General features: G+C 50.0%; 1 protein-coding gene across 2 annotated transcripts in view; it reads right to left on the minus strand.

Annotated features, from left to right (window-relative positions):
* The window catches only part of EEIG1 (estrogen-induced osteoclastogenesis regulator 1), a 379290-nt gene that overhangs the window by 189988 nt on the left and 170587 nt on the right, over positions 1 to 18715 (minus strand). The window lies entirely within an intron of this gene.

An 18715-nucleotide genomic window follows, 5' to 3' on the forward strand; every position in this document is an offset into this window, starting at 1 on the left:
TCCAAAGACACTGGAGCCAGACGCAGCGTATATCCAAAGACACTGGAGCCAGACGCAGCTTATATCCAAAGACACTGGAGCCAGACACCGCTTATATATAAAGACACTGCTGCCAGACGCAGCTTATATCCAAAGACACTGGAGCCAGACACCGCTTATACCCAAAGACACTGCTGCCAGACGCTGCTTATATCCAAAGACACTGCTGCCAGACGCAGCTTATATCCAAAGACACTGCTGCCAGACGCAGCTTATATCCAAAGACACTGCTGCCAGACGCAGCTTATATCCAACGACACTGGAGCCAGACGCAGCTTATATCCAAAGACACTGCTGCCAGACGCAGCTTACATCCAAAGACACTGCTGCCAGACGCAGCTTATATCCAAAGACACTGCTGCCAGACACAACTTATATCCAAAGACACTGCTGCCAGACGCACCTTGTATCTAAAGACACTGCTGCCAGGCGCAGCTCATATCCAAAGACACTGCTGCCAGACGCAGCTTATATCCAAAGACAGTGCTGCCAGACGCAGCTTATATCCAAAGAACCTGCTGCCAGACGCAGCTTATATCTAAAGACACTCCTGCCAGACGCAGCTTATATCCAAAGACACTGCTGCCAGACGCAGCTTATATCCAAAGACACTGCTGCCAGACGCAGTGCATATCCAAAGACACTGCTGCCAGACGCAGTGCATATCCAAAGACACTGCTGCCAGACGCAGTGCATATCCAAAGACACTGGAGACAGACGCAGCTTATATCCAAAGACACTGTTGCCAGACGCAGCTTATATCCAAAGACACTGGAGCCAGACGCAGCTTACATCCAAAGACACTGCTGCCAGACGCAGCTTATACCCAAACACACTGCTGCCAGACGCAGCTTATACCCAAAGACACTGCTGCCAGACGCAGCTTATATCCAAAGACACTGGAGCCAGACGCAGCTTATATCCAAAGACACTGGAGCCAGACGCAGCTTATATCCGAACACACTGCTGCCAGACACAGCTTATATTCAAAGACACTGGAGCCAGACGCAGCTTATATCCAAAGACACTGCTGCCGGATGCAGCTTATATCCAAAGACACTGCTGCCAGACGCAGCGTATATCCAAAGACACTGGAGCCAGACACAACTTATATCCAAAGACACTGCTGCCAGACGCAGCTTATACCCAAAGACACTGCTGCCAGACACAGCTTATATACAAAGACACTGGAGCCAGACGCAGCTTATATCCAAAGACACTGCTGCCAGACGCAGCGTATATCCAAAGACACTGGAGCCAGACGCAGCTAATATCCAAAGACACTGCTGCCAGACGCAGCTTATATCCAAAGACACTGCTTCCAGACGCAGAGTATATCCATAGACACTGCTGCCAGACGCAGCTTGTATCCAAAGACACTGCTGCCAGACGCACCTTGTATCCAAAGACACTGCTGCCAGACGCAGCGTATATCCAAAGACACTGGAGCCAGACACAACTTATATCCAAAGACACTGCTGCCAGACGCAGCTTATACCCAAAGACACTGCTGCCAGACGCAGCTTATACCCAAAGACACTGGAGCCAGACACAGCTTATACCCAAAGACACTGCTGCCAGACGCAGCTTATATCCCAAGACACTGGAGCCAGACGCAGCTTATATCCGAACACACTGCTGCCAGACACAGCTTATATTCAAAGACACTGGAGCCAGACGCAGCTTATATCCAAAGACACTGCTGCCAGACGCAGCTTATATCCAAAGACACTGCTGCCAGACGCAGAGTATATCCATAGACACTGCTGCCAGACGCAGCTTATATCCAAAGACACTGCTGCCAGACGCACCTTGTATCCAAAGACACTGCTGCCAGACGCAGCGTATATCCAAAGACACTGGAGCCATACACAACTTATATCCAAAGACACTGCTGCCAGACGCAGCTTATACCCAAAGACACTGCTGCCAGGCGCAGCTTATATACAAAGACACTGGAGCCAGACACAGCTTATACCCAAAGACACTGCTGCCAGACGCAGCTTATATCCAAAGACACTGGAGCCAGACGCAGCTTATATCTAAAGACACTGCTGCCAGATGCAGCTTATATACAAAGACACTGCTGCCAGACGCAGCGTATATACAAAGACACTGCTGCCAGACGCAGCTTATACCCAAAGACACTGCTGCCAGACGCAGCTTATATCCAAAGACACTGCTGCCAGACGCAGCTTATATACAAAGACACTGGAGCCAGACGCAGCAAATACCCAAAGACACTGCTGCCAGACGCAGTTTATATCCAAAGACACTGCTGCCAGACGCAGCTTATATCCAAAGACACTGGAGCCAGACGCAGCGTATATCCAAACACACTGGAGCCAGACGCAGCTAATATCCAAAGACACTGCTGCCAGACGCAGCTTATATCGAAAGACACTGCTGCCAGACGCAGCTTATACCCAAAGACACTGCTGCCAGACGCAGCTTATACCCAAAGACACTGCTGCCAGACGCAGCTTATATCCAAAGGCACTGCTGCCAGACGCACCTTGTATCTAAAGACACTGGAGCCAGATGCAGCGTATATCCAAAGACACTGCTGCCAGACGCACCTTGTATTTAAAGACACTGGAGCCAGACGCAGTGTATATCCAAAGACACTGGAGCCAGACGCAGCTTATATCGAAAGACACTGCTGCCAGACGAAGTTTACATCCAGACACTGCTGCCAGACGCAGCTTATACCCAAAGACACTGCTGCCAGACGCAGCTTATACCCAAAGACACTGCTGCCAGACGCAGCTTATATCCAAAGACACTGCTGCCAGACGCACCTTGTATCTAAAGACACTGGAGCCAGATGCAGCGTATATCCAAAGACACTGCTGCCAGACGCACCTTGTATTTAAAGACACTGGAGCCAGACGCAGCGTATATCCAAAGACACTGCTGCCAGACACACCTTGTATCTAAAGACACTGGAGCCAGATGCAGCGTATATCCAAAGACACTGCTGCCAGACGCAGCTTATATCCAAAGACACTGCTGCCAGACGCAGCTTATATCCAAAGACACTGCTGCCAGACGCAGCTTATATCCAAAGACACTGGAGCCAGATGCACCTTCTATCCAAAGACACTGCTGCCAGACACAGCTTATATCCAAAGACACTGCTGCCAGACGCAGCTTATATCCAAAGACACTGCTGCCAGACGGAGCTTATATCCAAAGACACTGGAGCCAGACGCAGCTCATATTCAAAGACACTGCTGCCAGACGCAGCGTATATCCAAAGACACTGCTGCCAGACGGAGCTTATATCCAAAGACACTGCTGCCAGACGCAGCTTATATCTATAGACACTGGAGCCAGACGCAGCTCATATTCAAAGACACTGCTGCCAGACGCAGCGTATATCCAAAGACACTGGAGCCAGACGCAGCGTATATCCAAAGACACTGCTGCCAGACGCACCTTGTATCTAAAGACACTGCTGCCAGACGCAGCTTGTATACAAAGACACTGCTGCCAGACGCAGCTTATATCCAAAGACACTGCTGCCAGACGCAGCTTATATCCAAAGACACTGGAGCCAGACGCAGCTTATATCCAAAGACACTGCTGCCAGACGCAGCTTATATACAAAGACACTGGAGCCAGACGCAGCTTATATCCAAAGACACTGCTGCCAGACGCAGCTTATATCCAACGACACTGGAGCCAGACGCAGCTTATACCCAAAGACACTGGAGCCAGACGCAGCTTATATCCAACGACACTGGAGCCAGACGCAGCTTATATCCAAAGACGCAGCTTACATCCAAAGACACTGCTGCCAGACGCAGCTTATATCCAAAGACACTGCTGCCAGACACAACTTATATCCAAAGACACTGCTGCTAGACGCAGCTTATATCCAAAGAACCTGCTGCCAGACGCAGCTTATATCTAAAGACACTCCTGCCAGACGCAGCTTATATCCAAAAACACTGCTGCCAGATGCAGCTTATATCCAAAGACACTGCTGCCAGACGCAGCTTATATCCAAAGCCACTGGAGCCAGACGCAGCTTACATCCAAAGACACTGCTGCCAGACGCAGCTTATATACAAAGACACTGCTGCCAGACGCAGCTTATATCCAAAGACACTGGAGCCAGACGCAGCTTATATCCAAAGACACTGGAGCCAGACGCAGCTTATATCCGAACACACTGCTGCCAGACACAGCTTATATTCAAATACACTGGAGCCAGACGCAGCTTATATCCAAAGACACTGCTGCCAGACGCACCTTGTATCCAAAGACACTGCTGCCAGACGCACCTTGTATCCAAAGACACTGCTGCCAGACGCAGCTTATATCCAAAGACACTGGAGCCAGACGCAGCTTATATCCAAAGACACTGGAGCCAGACGCAGCTTATATCCGAACACACTGCTGCCAGACACAGCTTATATTCAAAGACACTGGAGCCAGACGCAGCTTATATCCAAAGACACTGCTGCCAGACGCACCTTGTATCCAAAGACACTGCTGCCAGACGCAGCGTATATCCAAAGACACTGGAGCCAGACACAACTTATATCCAAAGACACTGCTACCAGACGCAGCTTATACCCAAAGACACTGCTGCCAGACGCAGCTTATATCCAAAGACACTGCTGCCAGACGCAGCTTATATCCAAAGACACTGCTGCCAGACGCACCTTGTATCTAAAGACAATGGAGCCAGATGCAGCGTATATCCAAAGACACTGCTGCCAGACGCACCTTGTATTTAAAGACACTGGAGCCAGACGCAGCGTATATCCATAGACACTGGAGCCAGACGCAGCTTATATCGAAAGACACTGGAGCCAGATGCAGCGTATATCCAAAGACACTGCTGCCAGACGCACCTTGTATTTAAAGACACTGGAGCCAGACGCAGCGTATATCCAAAGACACTGCTGCCAGACACACCTTGTATCTAAAGACACTGGAGCCAGATGCAGCGTATATCCAAAGACACTGCTGCCAGACGCAGCTTATATCCAAAGACACTGATGCCAGACGCAGCTTATATCCAAAGACACTGCTGCCAGACGCAGCTTATATCCAAAGACACTGGAGCCAGATGCACCTTCTATCCAAAGACACTGCTGCCAGACACACCTTGTATCTAAAGACACTGGAGCCAGATGCAGCGTATATCCAAAGACACTGCTGCCAGACGAAGTTTACATCCAGACACTGCTGCCAGACGCAGCTTATACCCAAAGACACTGCTGCCAGATGCAGCTTATACCCAAAGACACTGCTGCCAGACGCAGCTTATACCCAAAGACACTGCTGCCAGACACAGCTTATATCCAAAGACACTGGAGCCAGACACAGCTTGTATCTAAAGACACTGGAGCCAGACGCAGCTTATATCCAAAGACACTGGAGCCAGACGCAGCGTATATCCAAAGACACTGGAGCCAGACGCAGCTTGTATCTAAAGAAACTGGAGCCAGACGCAGCTTATATCCAAAGACACTGGAGCCAGACGCAGCTTATATCCAAAGACACTGCTGCCAGACGCAGCTTACATCCAAAGACACTGCTGCCAGACGCAGCTTATATCCAAAGACACTGCTGCCAGACACAACTTATATCCAAAGACACTGCTGCCAGACGCAGCTTATATCCAAAGACACTGGAGCCAGATGCACCTTCTATCCAAAGACACTGCTGCCAGATGCAGCTTATATCCAAAGACACTGCTGCCAGACGCAGCTTATATCCAAAGACACTACTGCCAGATGCAGCTTATATCCAAAGGCACTGCTGCCAGACGCACCTTGTATCTAAAGACACTGGAGCCAGATGCAGCGTATATCCAAAGACACTGCTGCCAGACACAACTTATACCCAAAGACACTGCTGTCAGACGCAGCTTATACCCAAAGACACTGCTGCCAGACGCAGCTTATACCCAAAGACACTGCTGCCAGACGCAGCTTATACCCAAAGACACTGCTGCCAGACACAGCTTATATCCAAAGACACTGAAGCCAGACGCAGCGTATATCCAAAGACACTGGAGCCAGACGCAGCTTGTATCTAAAGACACTGGAGCCAGACGCAGCTTATATCCAAAGACACTGGAGCCAGACGCAGCTTATATCCAAAGACACTGCTGCCAGACGCAGCTTACATCCAAAGACACTGCTGCCAGACACAGCTTATATCCAAAGACACTGCTGCCAGACGCAGCTTATATCCAAAGACACTGCTGCCAGACACAACTTATATCCAAAGACACTGCTGCCAGACACAGCTTATATCCAAAGAACCTGCTGCCAGACGCAGCTTATATCTAAAGACACTCCTGCCAGAAGCAGCTTATATCCAAAGACACTGCTGCCAGACGCAGCTTACATCCAAAGACACTGCTGCCAGACGCAGCTTATATACAAAGACACTGCTGCCAGACGCAGCTTATACCCAAAGACACTGCTGCCAGACGCAGCTTATATCCAAAGACACTGGAGCCAGACGCAGCTTATCTGCAAAGACACTGGAGCCAGACGCAGCTTATATCCGAACACACTGCTGCCAGACACAGCTTATATTCAAAGACACTGGAGCCAGACGCAGCGTATATCCAAAGACACTGCTGCCGGATGCAGCTTATATCCAAAGACACTGCTGCCAGACGCAGCTTATATCCAAAGACACTGGAGCCAGACACAACTTATATCCAAAGACACTGCTGCCAGACGCAGCTTATACCCAAAGACACTGCTGCCAAACGCAGCTTATATACAAAGACACTGGAGCCAGACGCAGCTTATATCTAAAGACACTGCTGCCAGACGCAGCGTATATCCAAAGACACTGGAGCCAGACGCAGCGTATATCCAAAGACACTGGAGCCAGACGCAGCTTATATCCAAAGACACTGGAGCCAGACACAGCTTATACCCAAAGACACTGCTGCCAGACGCAGCTTATATCCAAAGACACTGGAGCCAGACGCAGCTTATATGTAAAGACACTGCTGCCAGATGCAGCTTATATACAAAGACACTGCTGCCAGACGCAGCTTATATCCAAAGACACTGCTGCCAGACGCAGCTTATACCCAAAGACACTGCTGCCAGACGCAGCTGATATACAAAGACACTGCTGCCAGACGCCGCTTATATCCAAAGACACTGCTGCCAGACGCAGCTTATATCCAAAGACACTGCTGCCAGACGCAGCTTATATCCAAAGACACTGCTGCCAGACGCAGCTTATATCCAAAGACACTGCTGCCAGACGCAGCTTATATCCAAAGTCACTGCTGCCAGACGCAGCTTATATCCAAAGACACTGCTGCCAGGCGCAGCTCATATCCAAAGACACTGCTGCCAGACGCAGCTTATATCCAAAGACAGTGCTGCCAGACGCAGCTTATATCCAAAGACACTGCTGCCAGACGCAGCTTATATCCAAAGACACTGGAGCCAGACGCAGCTTATATCCAAAGACACTGCTGCCAGACGCAGCTTAAATCCATAGACACTGCTGCCAGACGCAGCTTATATCCAAAGACACTGCTGCCAGACGCAGCTCATATTCAAAGACACTGCTGCCAGACGCAGCGTATATCCAAAGACACTGCTGCCAGACGGAGCTTATATCCAAAGACACTGCTGCCAGACGCAGCTTATATCTAAAGACACTGGAGCCAGACGCAGCGTATATCCAAAGACACTGCTGCCAGACGCACCTTGTATCTAAAGACACTGCTGCCAGACGCAGCTTATATACAAAGACACTGCTGCCAGACGCAGCTTATATCCAAAGACACTGCTGCCAGACGCAGCTTATATCCAAAGACACTGGAGCCAGACGCAGCTTATATCCAAAGACACTGCTGCCAGACGCAGCTTATATCCAACGACACTGGAGCCAGACGCAGCTTATACCCAAAGACACTGGAGCCAGACGCAGCTTATATCCAACGACACTGGAGCCAGACGCAGCTTATATCCAAAGACGCAGCTTACATCCAAAGACACTGCTGCCAGACGCAGCTTATATCCAAAGACACTGCTGCCAGACACAACTTATATCCAAAGACACTGCTGCTAGACGCAGCTTATATCCAAAGAACCTGCTGCCAGACGCAGCTTATATCTAAAGACACTCCTGCCAGACGCAGCTTATATCCAAAAACACTGCTGCCAGATGCAGCTTATATCCAAAGACACTGCTGCCAGACGCAGTGTATATCCAAAGACACTGGAGACAGACGCAGCTTATATCCAAAGACACTGCTGCCAGACGCAGCTTATATCCAAAGCCACTGGAGCCAGACGCAGCTTACATCCAAAGACACTGCTGCCAGACGCAGATTATATACAAAGACACTGCTGCCAGACGCAGCTTATATCCAAAGACACTGGAGCCAGACGCAGCTTATATCCAAAGACACTGGAGCCAGACGCAGCTTATATCCGAACACACTGCTGCCAGACGCAGCTTATATCCAAAGACACTGCTGCCAGACGCACCTTGTATCCAAAGACACTGCTGCCAGACGCACCTTGTATCCAAATACACTGCTGCCAGACGCACCTTGTATCCAAAGACACTGCTGCCAGACGCAGCTTATATCCAAAGACACTGGAGCCAGACGCAGCTTATATCCAAAGACACTGGAGCCAGACGCAGCTTATATCCGAACACACTGCTGCCAGACACAGCTTATATTCAAAGACACTGGAGCCAGACGCAGCTTATATCCAAAGACACTGCTGCCAGACGCACCTTGTATCCAAAGACACTGCTGCCAGACGCACCTTGTATCCAAAGACACTGCTGCCAGACGCAGCGTATATCCAAAGACACTGGAGCCAGACACAACTTATATCCAAAGACACTGCTGCCAGACGCAGCTTATACCCAAAGACACTGCTGCTAGACGCAGCTTATATACAAAGACACTGGAGCCAGACGCAGCTTATATCCAAAGAACCTGCTGCCAGACGCAGCTTATATCTAAAGACACTCCTGCCAGACGCAGCTTATATCCAAAGACACTGCTGCCAGACGCAGCTTATATCCAAAGACACTGCTGCCAGACGCAGTGCATATCCAAAGACACTGCTGCCAGACGCAGTGCATATCCAAAGACACTGGAGACAGACGCAGCTTATATCCAAAGACACTGCTGCCAGACGCAGCTTATATCCAAAGACACTGGAGCCAGACGCAGCTTACATCCAAAGACACTGCTGCCAGACGCAGCTTATATACAAACACACTGCTGCCAGACGCAGCTTATACCCAAAGACACTGCTGCCAGACGCAGCTTATATCCAAAGACACTGGAGCCAGACGCAGCTTATATCCAAAGACACTGCTGCCAGACGCAGCGTATATCCAAAGACACTGGAGCCAGACGCAGCGTATATCCAAAGACACTGGAGCCAGACGCAGCTTATATCCAAAGACACTGGAGCCAGACACCGCTTATATATAAAGACACTGCTGCCAGACGCAGCTTATATCCAAAGACACTGGAGCCAGACACCGCTTATACCCAAAGACACTGCTGCCAGACGCTGCTTATATCCAAAGACACTGCTGCCAGACGCAGCTTATATCCAAAGACACTGCTGCCAGACGCAGCTTATATCCAAAGACACTGCTGCCAGACGCAGCTTATATCCAACGACACTGGAGCCAGACGCAGCTTATATCCAAAGACACTTCTGCCAGACGCAGCTTACATCCAAAGACACTGCTGCCAGACGCAGCTTATATCCAAAGACACTGCTGCCAGACACAACTTATATCCAAAGACACTGCTGCCAGACGCACCTTGTATCTAAAGACACTGCTGCCAGGCGCAGCTCATATCCAAAGACACTGCTGCCAGACGCAGCTTATATCCAAAGACAGTGCTGCCAGACGCAGCTTATATCCAAAGAACCTGCTGCCAGACGCAGCTTATATCTAAAGACACTCCTGCCAGACGCAGCTTATATCCAAAGACACTGCTGCCAGACGCAGCTTATATCCAAAGACACTGCTGCCAGACGCAGTGCATATCCAAAGACACTGCTGCCAGACGCAGTGCATATCCAAAGACACTGCTGCCAGACGCAGTGCATATCCAAAGACACTGGAGACAGACGCAGCTTATATCCAAAGACACTGTTGCCAGACGCAGCTTATATCCAAAGACACTGGAGCCAGACGCAGCTTACATCCAAAGACACTGCTGCCAGACGCAGCTTATACCCAAACACACTGCTGCCAGACGCAGCTTATACCCAAAGACACTGCTGCCAGACGCAGCTTATATCCAAAGACACTGGAGCCAGACGCAGCTTATATCCAAAGACACTGGAGCCAGACGCAGCTTATATCCGAACACACTGCTGCCAGACACAGCTTATATTCAAAGACACTGGAGCCAGACGCAGCCTATATCCAAAGACACTGCTGCCGGATGCAGCTTATATCCAAAGACACTGCTGCCAGACGCAGCGTATATCCAAAGACACTGGAGCCAGACACAACTTATATCCAAAGACACTGCTGCCAGACGCAGCTTATACCCAAAGACACTGCTGCCAGACACAGCTTATATACAAAGACACTGGAGCCAGACGCAGCTTATATCCAAAGACACTGCTGCCAGACGCAGCGTATATCCAAAGACACTGGAGCCAGACGCAGCTAATATCCAAAGACACTGCTGCCAGACGCAGCTTATATCCAAAGACACTGCTTCCAGACGCAGAGTATATCCATAGACACTGCTGCCAGACGCAGCTTGTATCCAAAGACACTGCTGCCAGACGCACCTTGTATCCAAAGACACTGCTGCCAGACGCAGCGTATATCCAAAGACACTGGAGCCAGACACAACTTATATCCAAAGACACTGCTGCCAGACGCAGCTTATACCCAAAGACACTGCTGCCAGACGCAGCTTATACCCAAAGACACTGGAGCCAGACACAGCTTATACCCAAAGACACTGCTGCCAGACGCAGCTTATATCCCAAGACACTGGAGCCAGACGCAGCTTATATCCGAACACACTGCTGCCAGACACAGCTTATATTCAAAGACACTGGAGCCAGACGCAGCTTATATCCAAAGACACTGCTGCCAGACGCAGCTTATATCCAAAGACACTGCTGCCAGACGCAGAGTATATCCATAGACACTGCTGCCAGACGCAGCTTATATCCAAAGACACTGCTGCCAGACGCACCTTGTATCCAAAGACACTGCTGCCAGACGCAGCGTATATCCAAAGACACTGGAGCCATACACAACTTATATCCAAAGACACTGCTGCCAGACGCAGCTTATACCCAAAGACACTGCTGCCAGGCGCAGCTTATATACAAAGACACTGGAGCCAGACACAGCTTATACCCAAAGACACTGCTGCCAGACGCAGCTTATATCCAAAGACACTGGAGCCAGACGCAGCTTATATCTAAAGACACTGCTGCCAGATGCAGCTTATATACAAAGACACTGCTGCCAGACGCAGCGTATATACAAAGACACTGCTGCCAGACGCAGCTTATACCCAAAGACACTGCTGCCAGACGCAGCTTATATCCAAAGACACTGCTGCCAGACGCAGCTTATATACAAAGACACTGGAGCCAGACGCAGCAAATACCCAAAGACACTGCTGCCAGACGCAGTTTATATCCAAAGACACTGCTGCCAGACGCAGCTTATATCCAAAGACACTGGAGCCAGACGCAGCGTATATCCAAACACACTGGAGCCAGACGCAGCTAATATCCAAAGACACTGCTGCCAGACGCAGCTTATATCGAAAGACACTGCTGCCAGACGCAGCTTATACCCAAAGACACTGCTGCCAGACGCAGCTTATACCCAAAGACACTGCTGCCAGACGCAGCTTATATCCAAAGGCACTGCTGCCAGACGCACCTTGTATCTAAAGACACTGGAGCCAGATGCAGCGTATATCCAAAGACACTGCTGCCAGACGCACCTTGTATTTAAAGACACTGGAGCCAGACGCAGTGTATATCCAAAGACACTGGAGCCAGACGCAGCTTATATCGAAAGACACTGCTGCCAGACGAAGTTTACATCCAGACACTGCTGCCAGACGCAGCTTATACCCAAAGACACTGCTGCCAGACGCAGCTTATACCCAAAGACACTGCTGCCAGACGCAGCTTATATCCAAAGACACTGCTGCCAGACGCACCTTGTATCTAAAGACACTGGAGCCAGATGCAGCGTATATCCAAAGACACTGCTGCCAGACGCACCTTGTATTTAAAGACACTGGAGCCAGACGCAGCGTATATCCAAAGACACTGCTGCCAGACACACCTTGTATCTAAAGACACTGGAGCCAGATGCAGCGTATATCCAAAGACACTGCTGCCAGACGCAGCTTATATCCAAAGACACTGCTGCCAGACGCAGCTTATATCCAAAGACACTGCTGCCAGACGCAGCTTATATCCAAAGACACTGGAGCCAGATGCACCTTCTATCCAAAGACACTGCTGCCAGACACAGCTTATATCCAAAGACACTGCTGCCAGACGCAGCTTATATCCAAAGACACTACTGCCAGATGCAGCTTATATACAAAGACACTGGAGCCAGACGCACCTTGTATCTAAAGACACTGGAGCCAGATGCAGCGTATATCCAAAGACACTGCTGCCAGACGAAGTTTACATCCAGACACTGCTGCCAGACGCAGCGTATATCCAAAGACACTGCTGCCAGACGGAGCTTATATCCAAAGACACTGCTGCCAGACGCAGCTTATATCTATAGACACTGGAGCCAGACGCAGCTCATATTCAAAGACACTGCTGCCAGACGCAGCGTATATCCAAAGACACTGCTGCCAGACGGAGCTTATATCCAAAGACACTGCTGCCAGACGCAGCTTATATCTATAGACACTGGAGCCAGACGCAGCTCATATTCAAAGACACTGCTGCCAGACGCAGCGTATATCCAAAGACACTGGAGCCAGACGCAGCGTATATCCAAAGACACTGCTGCCAGACGCACCTTGTATCTAAAGACACTGCTGCCAGACGCAGCTTGTATACAAAGACACTGCTGCCAGACGCAGCTTATATCCAAAGACACTGCTGCCAGACGCAGCTTATATCCAAAGACACTGGAGCCAGACGCAGCTTATATCCAAAGACACTGCTGCCAGACGCAGCTTATATACAAAGACACTGGAGCCAGACGCAGCTTATATCCAAAGACACTGCTGCCAGACGCAGCTTATATCCAACGACACTGGAGCCAGACGCAGCTTATACCCAAAGACACTGGAGCCAGACGCAGCTTATATCCAACGACACTGGAGCCAGACGCAGCTTATATCCAAAGACGCAGCTTACATCCAAAGACACTGCTGCCAGACGCAGCTTATATCCAAAGACACTGCTGCCAGACACAACTTATATCCAAAGACACTGCTGCTAGACGCAGCTTATATCCAAAGAACCTGCTGCCAGACGCAGCTTATATCTAAAGACACTCCTGCCAGACGCAGCTTATATCCAAAAACACTGCTGCCAGATGCAGCTTATATCCAAAGACACTGCTGCCAGACGCAGCTTATATCCAAAGCCACTGGAGCCAGACGCAGCTTACATCCAAAGACACTGCTGCCAGACGCAGCTTATATACAAAGACACTGCTGCCAGACGCAGCTTATATCCAAAGACACTGGAGCCAGACGCAGCTTATATCCAAAGACACTGGAGCCAGACGCAGCTTATATCCGAACACACTGCTGCCAGACACAGCTTATATTCAAATACACTGGAGCCAGACGCAGCTTATATCCAAAGACACTGCTGCCAGACGCACCTTGTATCCAAAGACACTGCTGCCAGACGCACCTTGTATCCAAAGACACTGCTGCCAGACGCAGCTTATATCCAAAGACACTGGAGCCAGACGCAGCTTATATCCAAAGACACTGGAGCCAGACGCAGCTTATATCCGAACACACTGCTGCCAGACACAGCTTATATTCAAAGACACTGGAGCCAGACGCAGCTTATATCCAAAGACACTGCTGCCAGACGCACCTTGTATCCAAAGACACTGCTGCCAGACGCACCTTGTATCCAAAGACACTGCTGCCAGACGCAGCGTATATCCAAAGACACTGGAGCCAGACACAACTTATATCCAAAGACACTGCTGCCAGACGCAGCTTATATCCAAAGACACTGGAGCCAGACGCAGCTTACATCCAAAGACACTGCTGCCAGACGCAGCTTATATACAAACACACTGCTGCCAGACGCAGCTTATACCCAAAGACACTGCTGCCAGACGCAGCTTATATCCAAAGACACTGGAGCCAGACGCAGCTTATATCCAAAGACACTGCTGCCAGACGCAGCTTATACCCAAAGACACTGCTGCCAGACGCAGCTTATATACAAAGACACTGGAGCCAGACGCAGCTTATATCCAAAGAACCTGCTGCCAGACGCAGCTTATATCTAAAGACACTCCTGCCAGACGCAGCTTATATCCAAAGACACTGCTGCCAGACGCAGCTTATATCCAAAGACACTGCTGCCAGACGCAGTGCATATCCAAAGACACTGCTGCCAGACGCAGTGCATATCCAAAGACACTGGAGACAGACGCAGCTTATATCCAAAGACACTGCTGCCAGACGCAGCTTATATCCAAAGACATTGGAGCCAGACGCAGCTTACATCCAAAGACACTGCTGCCAGACGCAGCTTATATACAAACACACTGCTGCCAGACGCAGCTTATATCCAAAGACACTGGAGCCAGACGCAGCTTATATCCAAAGACACTGGAGCCAGACGCAGCTTATATCCAAAGACACTGGAGCCAGACGCAGCTTATACCCAAAGACACTGGAGCCAGACGCAGCTTATACCCAAAGACACTGCTGCCAGACGCAGCTTATATCCAAAGACACTGGAGCCAGACGCAGCTTATATCCAAAGACACTGCTGCCAGACGCAGCGTATATCCAAAGACACTGGAGCCAGACGCAGCGTATATCCAAAGACACTGGAGCCAGACGCAGCTTATATCCAAAGACACTGGAGCCAGACACCGCTTATATATAAAGACACTGCTGCCAGACGCAGCTTATATCCAAAGACACTGGAGCCAGACGCAGCTTATATCCAAAGACACTGGAGCCAGACACCGCTTATACCCAAAGACACTGCTGCCAGACGCTGCTTATATCCAAAGACACTGCTGCCAGACGCAGCTTATATCCAAAGACACTGCTGCCAGACGCAGCTTATATCCAAAGACACTGCTGCCAGACGCAGCTTATATCCAACGACACTGGAGCCAGACGCAGCTTATATCCAAAGACACTGCTGCCAGACGCAGCTTACATCCAAAGACACTGCTGCCAGACGCAGCTTATATCCAAAGACACTGCTGCCAGACACAACTTATATCCAAAGACACTGCTGCCAGACGCAGCTTATATCCAAAGAACCTGCTGCCAGACGCAGCTTATATCTAAAGACACTCCTGCCAGACGCAGCTTATATCCAAAGACACTGCTGCCAGACGCAGCTTATATCCAAAGACACTGCTGCCAGACGCAGTGCATATCCAAAGACACTGCTGCCAGACGCAGTGCATATCCAAAGACACTGCTGCCAGACGCAGTGCATATCCAAAGACACTGGAGACAGACGCAGCTTATATCCAAAGACACTGTTGCCAGACGCAGCTTATATCCAAAGACACTGGAGCCAGACGCAGCTTACATCCAAAGACACTGCTGCCAGACGCAGCTTATACCCAAACACACTGCTGCCAGACGCAGCTTATACCCAAAGACACTGCTGCCAGACGCAGCTTATATCCAAAGACACTGGAGCCAGACGCAGCTTATATCCAAAGACACTGGAGCCAGACGCAGCTTATATCCGAACACACTGCTGCCAGACACAGCTTATATTCAAAGACACTGGAGCCAGACGCAGCTTATATCCAAAGACACTGCTGCCGGATGCAGCTTATATCCAAAGACACTGCTGCCAGACGCAGCGTATATCCAAAGACACTGGAGCCAGACACAACTTATATCCAAAGACACTGCTGCCAGACGCAGCTTATACCCAAAGACACTGCTGCCATACGCAGCTTATATACAAAGACACTGGAGCCAGACGCAGCTTATATCCAAAGACACTGCTGCCAGACGCAGCGTATATCCAAAGACACTGGAGCCAGACGCAGCTAATATCCAAAGACACTGCTGCCAGACGCAGCTTATATCCAAAGACACTGCTTCCAGACGCAGAGTATATCCATAGACACTGCTGCCAGACGCAGCTTGTATCCAAAGACACTGCTGCCAGACGCACCTTGTATCCAAAGACACTGCTGCCAGACGCAGCGTATATCCAAAGACACTGGAGCCAGACACAACTTATATCCAAAGACACTGCTGCCAGACGCAGCTTATACCCAAAGACACTGCTGCCAGACGCAGCTTATATGCAAAGACACTGGAGCCAGACACAGCTTATACCCAAAGACACTGCTGCCAGACGCAGCTTATATCCCAAGACACTGGAGCCAGACGCAGCTTATATCCGAACACACTGCTGCCAGACACAGCTTATATTCAAAGACACTGGAGCCAGACGCAGCTTATATCCAAAGACACTGCTGCCAGACGCAGCTTATATCCAAAGACACTGCTGCCAGACGCAGAGTATATCCATAGACACTGCTGCCAGACGCAGCTTATATCCAAAGACACTGCTGCCAGACGCACCTTGTATCCAAAGACACTGCTGCCAGACGCAGCTTATATCCAAAGACACTGGAGCCAGACGCAGCTTATATCTAAAGACACTGCTGCCAGATGCAGCTTATATACAAAGACACTGCTGCCAGACGCAGCGTATATACAAAGACACTGCTGCCAGACGCAGCTTATACCCAAAGACACTGCTGCCAGACGCAGCTTATATCCAAAGACACTGCTGCCAGACGCAGCTTATATACAAAGACACTGGAGCCAGACGCAGCAAATACCCAAAGACACTGCTGCCAGACGCAGTTTATATCCAAAGACACTGCTGCCAGACGCAGCTTATATCCAAAGACACTGGAGCCAGACGCAGCTTATATCCAAAGACACTGCTGCCAGACGCAGCTTATATCCAAAGACACTGGAGCCAGATGCACCTTCTATCCAAAGACACTGCTGCCAGACACACCTTGTATCCAAACACACTGGAGCCAGACGCAGCTAATATCCAAAGACACTGCTGCCAGACGCAGCTTATATCCAAAGACACTGCTGCCAGACGCAGCTTATACCCAAAGACACTGCTGCCAGACGCAGCTTATACCCAAAGACACTGCTGCCAGACGCAGCTTATATCCAAAGGCACTGCTGCCAGACGCACCTTGTATCTAAAGACACTGGAGCCAGATGCAGCGTATATCCAAAGACACTGCTGCCAGACGCACCTTGTATTTAAAGACACTGGAGCCAGACGCAGCGTATATCCAAAGACACTGGAGCCAGACGCAGCTTATATCGAAAGACACTGCTGCCAGACGAAGTTTACATCCAGACACTGCTGCCAGACGCAGCTTATACCCAAAGACACTGCTGCCAGACGCAGCTTATACCCAAAGACACTGCTGCCAGACGCAGCTTATATCCAAAGACACTGCTGCCAGACGCACCTTGTATCTAAAGACACTGGAGCCAGATGCAGCGTATATCCAAAGACACTGCTGCCAGACGCACCTTGTATTTAAAGACACTGGAGCCAGACGCAGCGTATATCCAAAGACACTGCTGCCAGACACACCTTGTATCTAAAGACACTGGAGCCAGATGCAGCGTATATCCAAAGACACTGCTGCCAGACGCAGCTTATATCCAAAGACACTACTGCCAGATGCAGCTTATATACAAAGACACTGGAGCCAGACGCACCTTGTATCTAAAGACACTGGAGCCAGATGCAGCGTACATCCAAAGACACTGCTGCCAGACGAAGTTTACATCCAGACACTGCTGCCAGACGCAGCGTATATCCAAAGACACTGCTGCCAGACGGAGCTTATATCCAAAGACACTGCTGCCAGACGCAGCTTATATCTATAGACACTGGAGCCAGACGCAGCTCATATTCAAAGACACTGCTGCCAGACGCAGCTTATATCCAAAGACACTGCTGCCAGACGCAGCTTATATCCAAAGACACTGCTGCCAGACGCAGCTTATATCTATAGACACTGGAGCCAGACGCAGCTCATATTCAAAGACACTGCTGCCAGACGCAGCTCATATTCAAAGACACTGCTGCCAGACGCAGCTTATATCCAAAGACACTGCTGCCAGACGCAGCTTATATCCAAAGACACTGCTGCCAGACGCAGCGTATATCCAAAGACACTGCTGCCAGACGCAGCGTATATCCAAAGACACTGCTGCCAGACGGAGCTTATATCCAAAGACACTGCTGCCAGACGCAGCTTATATCTATAGACACTGGAGCCAGACGCAGCGTATATCCAAAGACACTGCTGCCAGACGCACCTTGTATCTAAAGACACTGCTGCCAGACGCAGCTTATATACAAAGACACTGCTGCCAGACGCAGCTTATATCCAAAGACACTGC

This window comes from Lissotriton helveticus, chromosome 5_2, assembly GCF_964261635.1.
Source record: "Lissotriton helveticus chromosome 5_2, aLisHel1.1, whole genome shotgun sequence".
Classification (NCBI taxonomy): Eukaryota; Metazoa; Chordata; class Amphibia; order Caudata; family Salamandridae; genus Lissotriton; species Lissotriton helveticus.